Source organism: Lampris incognitus, chromosome 18 (assembly GCF_029633865.1).
Source record: "Lampris incognitus isolate fLamInc1 chromosome 18, fLamInc1.hap2, whole genome shotgun sequence".
NCBI lineage: Eukaryota > Metazoa > Chordata > Actinopteri > Lampriformes > Lampridae > Lampris > Lampris incognitus.
This window is the reverse complement of record NC_079228.1, coordinates 12,871,848-12,882,302: the sequence shown is the minus strand read 5'-3', so window position 1 is coordinate 12,882,302 and position 10,455 is coordinate 12,871,848. Positions and strand designations below refer to the sequence as shown.

At 46.1% G+C, this 10,455-nt stretch overlaps 1 pseudogene; it reads right to left on the bottom strand.

The window, feature by feature from the left end:
- Positions 1-479: 479 nt before the first annotated feature.
- Positions 480-3,359, bottom strand: LOC130128334 (uncharacterized; annotated as a pseudogene).
- Positions 3,360-10,455: the final 7,096 nt, after the last annotated feature.

Sequence of the window (10,455 nt, the reverse complement as noted above, 5' to 3'; positions counted from 1 at the left end):
GACAACACTCTGTTGTTGACTGCTATCTTCCTCTTCATGGACAACACTGTTGTTAACTGCTATCTTCCTCTTCATGGACAACACTGTTGTTGACTGCTGTCTTCCTCCTTATGGACAACACTCTGTTGTTGACTGCTATCTTCCTCTTCATGGACAACACTCTGTTGTTAACTGCTATCTTCCTCTTCATGGACAACACTCTGTTGTTGACTGCTATCTTCCTCTTCATGGACAACACTCTGTTGTTAACTGCTATCTTCCTCTTCATGGACGACACTCTGTTGTTGACTGCTATCTTCCTCTTCATGGACGACACTCTGTTGTTTACTGCTATCTTCCTCTTCATGGACGACACTCTGTTGTTGACTGCTATCTTCCTCTTCATGGACGACACTCTGTTGTTAACTGCTATCTTCCTCTTCATGGACAACACTCTGTTGTTGACTGCTGTCTTCCTCCTTATGGACGACACTCTGTTGTTAACTGCTATCTTCCTCTTCATGGACAACACTCTGTTGTTGACTGCTGTCTTCCTCCTTATGGACAACACTCTGTTGTTGACTGCTGTCTTCCTCTTCATGGACAACACTCTGTTGTTGACTGCTATCTTCCTCTTCATGGACGACGCTGTTGTTGACTGCTATCTTCCTCTTCATGGACAACACTCTGTTGTTGACTGCTGTCTTCCTCCTTATGAACAACACTCTGTTGTTGACTGCTATCTTCCTCTTCATGGACAACACTCTGTTGTTGACTGCTATCTTCCTCCTCACCATCTCTCCTGTCTTACGACTGGCCCTGGTTTTAGCAGCGCAGTTTGTTCCTTCCTCAGGGTTTATTCTCACAAAGAACCTTTAGGCAAGATAAAAGCAATGGGGGGAAACATTCAACACATGATCAATGTTATGATGCAGTTAATTAGTTTATTAATGTATTACATGATCAAAATATTGCAGTAACTCTTTCTAGAATCAGTATGTAATAGTTTTCATTTTAACAGGCCAGTGTTACACAGTAGATGCACAGCACCCATTCAACCTCAGTCACCAAACCCATGGCCCCATGCTCCCTCTGCATGTTGTGTGTTGTGGACAGTGTGGACCACAGTTTGGTGATTGGGGCTGAATGTGTGCTGTACCGTAACATTAGCCTCGAATGGTAATTTCACCAAGAACTCTGCTGCTGCCCCATGGCAATAAAGGTAAACTGAATTTCACTTCTTCAGATTAGCCAACTGGAAAAACTAGCAAAAGTATTAGTGCTGAATAGCCTTTAATTTCAGGAGATGAAAATTCATGGCTAGGGCATCTGAGTTGCATAGTGGTCTATTCCGTTGCCTAACAACACAGGGCTCACCGGTTTGAATCCCCATGTTACTTCCAGCTTGGTCGGGCGTCCCTACACACAATTGGCTGTGTCTGCGACTGGGAAGCCGGATGTGGGTATGTGTCCTGGTCGCTGCACTAGTGCCTCCTCTGGTGGGTTGGGGCGCCTGTTCACCGGGGAGGGGGAACTGGGGGGAATAGCGTGATCCTCCCATGCGCTACATCCCCCTGGTGAAACTCCTCACTGTCAGGTGAAAGGAAGCGGCTGGCGACTCCACATGTATTGGAGGAGCCATGTGGTAGTCCGCAGCCCTCCCCGGATCGGCAAAGGGGGTGAAGCAGAAACCGGGACGGCTCGGAAGAGTGGGGTAATTGGCCAGATACAATTGTGGAGAAAAGGGGGGGGGGTATTTTATTTGTGATTCAGGTAAACTAACAACTCAACGTGTGATAAACTTGGCGAGCAGCAGTGTTTGGAGGAAAACAAGGTACTTACCATTGTATGAATTCCAGTGTCGCACAGGCAGGTTCCCGGTACTCGATGTTGAAAACAAAAATATCAAAAAAAAAAAAAAAAAACACAGACAAGGCATCTGCAAAACCCAAGTGCTCCTCCAAAACAAAGTCTACCTTTCCATAAATGCTGACCACCCACTTTGCACTTTGCAGTGAGAAATGTGTCCCCTGAAAGATTCATATCGCACACGTTTAGAAGACATACTCTGCATGCTAGATACAAACCTCTCATAGTCATAAGCTGCCTCTTACCAAGCATGATCAGTCTCAGCGTGGCTGGTAGGTTCATGTCTTTCTGGATAGACATTGTTGTTGCATGTCTTTAAAACACAAAGCATGAGGTTATGCTATGTTAAAATGTCCAAAATGTACTTAATTTATGTTTAATCAAATTTACAAGACTGTTTGCCTACTTACATCTACCAAAATGAAGATGGGGTCTTCTTTTTCAAGGAAGTGTTTCATCATAAGAGGCACTGCTGCTATGCTAGTCCTGTTGGTTGTGTTGCGTGGCTGTAGTGTCACACGGTGACCCAGTGGTTAGCACTGTCGCCTCACAAGCAAGAAGGTCCTGGGTTCGAACCCCAGGCCGTCCCAGGTCCTTTCTGTGTGGAGTGTGCATGTCCTCCCCGTGTCTGCGTGGGTTTCCTCCGGGTGCTCCAGTTTACTCCCACCATCAGAAAGACATGCATGTTAGGGTTAATACTCCTGCCTGTGCCCCTGAGCAAAGCAATGGAAAGAAGAACTGGAGTTGGTCCCAGGGCGCTGCAGCTGCCAACTGCTCCTATACAATAGGATGGGTTACATGCAGAGGATGAATTTCATTGTGACCTATACAATGACAAAATAAAGTGGCTTTCGTCAGTGTCCTGCAGAAGACTCCGAATGTCTTTCAACGATGTTTATGATCCTGTTCTCCTTGGTTTGAAGAGCTTCTCCAAGTTGATCACAGACATCAATACCTGTGAGAGTGATTCTGTGAGTGCACAGAATCCTAAGGAGGAAAGGCCACACTGTTCTTCAACCTCAGAGGTACTGGGAGGAGGGCAGGTGTTCATCATGTGACGTTGATAAATATATGTCAAACTCATTGAATCATCAATGTCTGGCATGTCTGTAGCTCTGGGCCCAGCAGATTGAAACACGGCTGCCGTAGTTTTCCTTCTGTTTTCTAAAGTGTCAACTGTCTCTCCTGGGAGAAATTTTGGCTGCCAATTTATACAGCCATAGCCATCTACTTTGCACTGCACTCTTTCAGTGGTAGTGCTACCATCACCAGTTTCTGCCATTGTCCTTGGTTTCCGTATTCGGTCACTTAAATTGTTGCGGTTGACATGTTCGACTCTCGTTTTAAGCTGATTAACAAGTGAATAGTAACCTATTCCCAGTTGTTCTCCTTTCTCTGTGGTGTATCTAAAGGTGATATTTTGACACAATCACTTTTGCTACCTCTACACAGGCAGCCTTGTTAGGGTTCAGACAGGGTTCCTGCATGGCACCCACCACAGTTCTCCTCATGGCTCTTCTATCTGCAGGGTAAGCCCTCACCCCTCTTGATATGGCCCGCAAGAGTGAAGCAGGCTTCTTGTCCCAAGGAATCTCTAACTAGCTGATCCACGAGGTCTGCATTTTTGTCAGAGGGTCCAGGACAGTGAGGCTGTGTACATGGAGGGCATATTCATCTGTCAGTGATGTGTCCAAGGATGAGAGGGGACCTGTCTGTTCATTTGGCCTTCCATTGCTGTAACCAGTGTCTCTATCATTCGGCTCTTTAAAGACAAAGACATGCAAAATATAATTACAGGTTTTGGCTCTTTGCAGTTTATACAGACTGCTGATAAAATAACTGGTAAACAATACGACTACATTGACCTAGTAGTTACATCATTATGAATGAATCATAAAAACATCTTAAAACTTTTATGTCTCAAACTTAATCTAGGGGCAGATGTCTTTTACGATATCTGCAGCATTTTACATAGCTTTACATGTATTTTTTCTCACCTCTGTCTTTGAAAGTCTGGATGACTTTACGACACTGTACTGGTGTTAAATGATGCTGCAAGTCATCCTTCTCAGCATAGGCTCGGCCCTCTTTCTTTATGACTCCAACCACTGACGCCAGGTATTCAACAGCAACCATCAACCTCTCATAGTCCATTTCAGGTAGCGCTCTCTGAATTTCCTGAAGGCATTCCACGTCCATACCTAGAATGAGGAAAACACTGAATGATGCAAGCAAACAGGGGGTCCATGATGTTGTACACTGACAGAGGATAATAGTCCTGCAGACTATCTGCATTAATATACACATATATGTATAATATGTATTGTCTGACTTACATAGGCAGTGGCGATTTAAGGCATGGACTTTTCTGGTCTGAAGCCCAGGGGCCCTGACTTTCAAAGGGCCTCTGGATGTCTATTAATAATACTCGTGAAGTACCTGTTTGGGGGTAATCCCCCCTCCGACCACATTTGTCAACATTTGTTTACCACATTTGTTGACACTGATTGGTCAGGTTAGTGTCACGGTGTTGCAGCGTTAGGAGCTCTGGCGATCTCGATTTAGAAAAAAAAAACCCAACCAAGGTGGAATTTCTGAGTCTTGAGAGCGGTGTTCAAAAGCGAAAGGGCCGAAGAGAAAAAGAAAAGCATGACCAGGAGTTACTTTAAAAAAACAAACAACAAAATTAATCGGATTTTAAAAAAAGGCTCAAATCAACAAAGCGGCAGGTGCGAGTTGTGTGACTGAGCTACCCAACAAATCTCAGGGATTTTACTGCCAAGAAAACCAGCCGTAGACACTTCTAAGGGCCAGTCAGTGTTTAACTTCAATGCTTGTTATTATAACATTAATATGCACTGTTTATGCAGCTTGCAATGCATGTGCTGTGGTCTGTTGTATTGGTGGTAGTGTTCGCGGTGGTGCAGAAATGTATTTCTAATAGTGTTTGTAGTTGCGCTGAAATTTTGAAGTGTGACCTGTCATGCTGCTGGAGAGAGATGCATTATTTGGAAGAAGTGATGAAATTTGTTGTGGTGAGGCAGTATCACTATGTGCAGAGGTAAATCAGTTCGTTGTGGTGGTGGATATGTAGTCGTGGGGAGCAGAAGGGGCCCACAGCCCAGGGGCCTATGACAGCATTAAATCACCCCTATACATAGGTAATAGACCCCAACATCAATTAACAGGACTGAGTGATGTAACAAACTAACAAAGTGCAGCTGTTTATCGTCAGTGAGTATCAGTGATATTTTCCCAAAGACCAGTGTGTCGCCAGTGTGCTCTAGAACAAAAATATGGCCTTTGGTGTACTTTGTCCCTTTATACGTCACTGCTGACACCTCTGAAGTTTTGTGTTTGTTAATATCTGATGTCTTTACCTCACCCTATATCCCTGTTGAATGACTGTTCATCAATTTCATTTGCTTCGCCAGCAACCTGGATGGGAGGTGGAATTAACTGACCACTGCCTAGATATATAGATAAGGCATAAGGCAGTTAAGGATGCGAGATCAGCGTACTTCTCTTAACTAATATCACCAGATAACCACAATCCTAAATTTCTCTTTAGGGTAATTGATTCCGTTATTAATGGTCCCTCCACTTCTCTTTTTGAACCTGATGTTGAGTTGTCCAAGAAATTCTCACTCATGTTGTAAACAAGGTGGAGAATATCAGGTCCCAAATCCAGCCAGGCCCTTGCATTCATTCCATTCCCCATGTTAATTTGGCTTTTTTTTTTTACCCAGTTTCAGCTAATTACAACTTCAGCGTTAGAGAGTACATTCTCCAATATGAACTCCTCCTCCTGCATCTTAGACATCATTCCCAATAAGCTGCTCAAGGAGGTATTTTCTATGATCAGCCCCATTATTCTGCAAATTCTTAATAGTTCTCTGGCCTCTGGTTCTTTTCCAGACAGTTTTAAGCATGCTATTGGTGACGCTCTAGTCTAGCAATAGTGACTCACTGATCTAATCTGGTTCGACTACGGAGTCAAGAGGAAAAACTATCACAGACAATGGATTACTAAACTGAACATAGCCGGCATTTATTTACATTAACGTAGAAAGTGTCACCTTTTGGAAACAACGCATACACCATTTGCTCAAAACCTGTCTGTAAATGCCTCTTTGAATAAACTGAAATTAGAGCTCTGTTGAAAGAAAAGTAGGGAAAGTTCAAACAAAAGTCTGCACGGGTAGTGTATTTCTGAAAATGAATGCGGAGATCTCCCCAAAACAACTTGTCTGTCCTTCTGTCTGTTGTCCCTCCTCAACTGAAGAAGCAGAATTTGATTGGCAGCTCGAACAGCCAATCACGTCCCCCACGTACTGTCCACTGGCTCGTTGCGACCCAGCTCCCCGGCTTGCTGCTCCCCATCTCAGTTAGAAAGGTATCGTACACAAAAAAACAAAACAGAACAAAACCTGCATACCGCAGGGAATAATCAGTAAAATTCTACTCACAAAAAGCACCAGATCTGGTATATTTGACTCTATATACAACTTTTACATTCCCAAAGCATAGAATTGGGAAACAAATCGACAGCCAAAAGAAAAGAATTAGGCTACTGAAAACGCATATGGGCTACAAACAGTGGTGGATCTAGAGATTTTTTCCTGGGGTGGCAAAGGGGTGGCAAGACTGTGTCCCAGAGGTGGCAGCTGCCACCCCTGTTGCCACCCTGTAGATCCGCCCCTGGCTACAAAATGTAGTGTTAGGTCTGTGTAGCTAACCAGCGCTAACCATGGCAAAATCACAAGCTATTATCACATCAGCACTTTAAAGGAAATAGTAGGCTACATAATATATCTGAAAATCCTCCGATTGTTTTCTTTTTAAATGAAATACTTTAGGTTCTCTAGCAAGCATGAAAACACTGCGGCGCATAAACCAAACGACAGCCAACTTTGCTGAGCTAGCACATGGTTAGCTAACCTCTGTAGAGTCTGGGTAAAAGAACAAGCCGTCTTCAATATTCGAAAAGGGTGGTAATGAACTTCAACTGGGAAGGGCAGGCTTCAACCAGAAAGTGTCAGCTAATGTATTTCTTTTTCCAACTTCTGTGATTGCTAATTCGTCCTCGACGTTATTTCGACTGTAGCTTCTACTGTTGCTTTCGATATATCCTCTGGTGGGCGTGGCATAGTTGTTTTTTTCCTTTTTAAAAACTACCAGCGCCCTCTACTGGGGACAGTGGAAACATGTTAGACCAGACATTAATCCTTCCTAGGGCAGCTAAAATGATGTCTGTGAATGTTCTCATTCATCCAGGTCATGGTTATCCAAAGGAGTTGAATCAAGTGCAACTGGGCTTGGTATATATCCGTGAAGACGTTTCGCCTCTCACCCAAGAGGCTTCCTCAGTTTGTGCCTTTCTCCCTAGACCAAGCTAGTCTGACTGGCTTCACTTTTAAGGCTTTAAATGGTCTTGCTCCTACATACATTTCTGATTTATTGACCCGGTATATGCCCTCTCGACCATTAAGAGCCACAGATGGAGCCCTGATGGTTATTCCTAGGTCTCAGTTTCTTACAAAGGGTGAGCAGGCTTTTGTTGTTAGAGCCCCCGCAATACAGAACTCTCTTCCTGTCAAACTAAGACAGCTTCTTTTAAATCTCATCTCAAAACTTTTCTTTTTATGAAAGCTTTTACAAATGTCGGATACTCGTTTTTATTTTTACTCTTACTTATTTGGTTTTACTCTTATTTTTGCCTTGTAACGCTGTGTATTTGAACCCGATCGCAGAGAAGAGGCAGTCGGTGAGTACTAAGTCGCTTTACTGGCCTTCAGCACAGCACACAACACAAGACTACTGCCACACAGGGCGGGCAAAAATGCAAACTAGAATAAACATACAAAACTAAACTATGCAAAAACAGAGGAGGGTTCAGGATCCAAACGCTTCCGCAGGCCTATGTGAAGCCTTTCCAAGACTCGACCGGGAATGTCTGCAAAACACCCAGTCAAATAGTCCCCAGCACAGGTGCACAACATCACAGGCCAATCAAGGAGACTGGGCGCAGGTGAGCCAAAGCACCAATCAGGAGATGGGAGAGCCCAGATCACAGACCATGACAGGTGCACCTAATCACAAGCCAACCAGTTCACAGGTGCCACTCATACTGGCTGATTGCAGGCTGATAGGGAAATGCTGACAGACTGGTAAAAGCTGTGAGAGGCATCAATTCTTCACTGCCGAACCAGTGAGCTTTACAGCATTTTCCTTTATCTCACATGGTTGATTATGTGAATCATTGCCTAGAAGTGTTGTCTGTGGGATTGCCCAATTTATCTGGTCATAGGTTAAATGGTTTTCAGCTTTTACCAAATAGTCAGTGTAGAGGGCCAAATCATTTACCACTACTCCCTCAAAAAGACCAAGCTTCAGACATGGAGGAAGGCCAGAACAGACATGAAAAGACTTCTGTGAGTTACGACTCGAATCAAACTTGATTCCATCTATTATGTCATTTTCAGATGGCCGTTGTTGAACACTTTCATGAATTTGCAGGTGTTCTTTTTGGGTGAATACCAGGGGGGATTTGGCAAGTGTGTCTCTATCAATCAAGCAGTCCACAAAAGGTTTTGCTACTGCTGACATTTTCTGTAAATCCACCGACACAGCGGGAACCGAGATTTTCACCACGTATGGCAATCAGTGAAGCCCTAAGGTTGATGCTGACCTCCAGCTAAAAGCCTGAATCCTCTAGGTCTTTCAGGTCAGCAATAAGACGGGTAAATACTTTGTCTTGACCTAAAGACTTGAAATCCTGCTCTCTGCAAAACAAAACAAGTTGGGTCGGGTCAACAGTCAGTCGATTATGTGGCAATGTTTCCCCGTGCCACGTGCATAGCCATGCTCACATGGTTCTTTTTGACAGAGCCGAGGGGGCTCGTCACTTCAAACGAGTCCCGGTACAGAATAATTGATACAGAAGAGGGGGATTCCTGTAATATGATATTTTCCTTTAGGTTTCTGCCTGCCATCATTAAAGACATCCATCCATCCGTTATCCAGACCGCTCATCCTTACTCGGGGTCGCAGGGAAGCTGGAGCCTACTGCAGCAGCCATTGGGCAGCGGGGGGGGGGGGGGAGATACCCTGGACAGGCCGTCAGGCCATCAGGGGGCCGACACACACACACACACACACATGCATTCACACCTAGGGACAATGTAGTACGGCCGATTCACCTGACCTACATGCCTTTGGACTGTGGGAGGAAATCGGAGCCCCCGGTGGAAACCCACGCAGACACGGGGAGAACACACAAACTCCGAAAAAAGAGGACGACCTGGGACGACCCCCAAGGTTGGGCTACCCCGGGGCTCAAACCCGGGACCCTCTTGCAGTGAGGCGACCGGGCTAACCACTGCGCCACCGTGCCGCTCATTCAAGACGTCTAAAACAATATTCCCGCGTCATCCTGCAAGTTTTCTAAGCGTGGCCTCCACAGCACGTTGCCTGCAGGGTACGCAACTGTTCGGGCCGGGCATATTTACTTATTATGCCACCAGTTGTGTTTGTCATCGGGGTTTGCTGCGATTATCGTCTCCGTAATGTGCTCCCAGCATGCCTGCTGGGATTAGCAACTTTTATGCTTTCCAACACTCCTTCAGACCCGACCGCATTCTGCACCACACACTTCCTCTCCCTCTCCCTCTCTCTCTCCCTCTCTCTCTCTCTCATGGCAAACCGAGGCAGGGGAGCTCGGGCCTCGTCCTGACTGACTTTGCGATGCCACAGCACGGGGCGGGAAGGATTTATGTTCCCTTTCTCAGAGGCTGGATCCCGGTGGCGGTCGCGTCGAGACCTAAAATCCCACGCACGCACACATTTTCACATCGACTCAACGGCGAGTAACAACCCCCCCCCCCCCATACTTGTCAGCTGTAAACACTGTAAACAAACCAGCAGAGGACACCGGCTGTAGGGCGCTTCGGCTGCCGCCGGGTTGGTAGTTAAATTTCTTTCTGCTTGAGGGAAACGGGCTGTTTTTTTCCCTTGCATTCCTTCAAACACAGAGAAACAATGCCCCGCCCCCTCCCCCAGCGCTGTGACGGTAAAGCGGCTGTCGCCACCCTGACGTCCAACCGGAAACCAGCAGATGGTGCGCGGGGTGCCAGGGTGTGGGAGCAAAGCATGCTGGTTGGGAAGTGAGGGTCATTGTGGGATTGATGTTGTGGCAGGCTGGAGAGCGTTACGCCGCCAGCTGTGGAGCAAAGGATAGGGATTACGACGGACAGCGGGAGAGAGAGTGAGAGAGAGAGGTGTGTGTGTGTGTGTGTGTGTGTGTGTGTGTGTGTGTGTGTGTGTGTGTGTGTGTGTGCGTGCGTGTGTCAAAGGAACCCTGCTGAGAAAGATGGGGGCAGGAGGGAGGAAACAGCTGGGACAAACGGGGAGGAAGGAGAGACACGCCAGCGTTCTGTTCCAACTTCCTGGAGAGGACAAACACAAACAAACACCGATAGAAAAGCCGAGGGAGGAGCGGGGCGAGCGAGGGAGAAGAGGAGGAAAGCGGGGAAAAGTGGAGCGGTGGAGCCATAGAGGGATGGAGGTGGCAGGGAAAATCAACAGAGAGGAGAGGGGAAGGGCGAG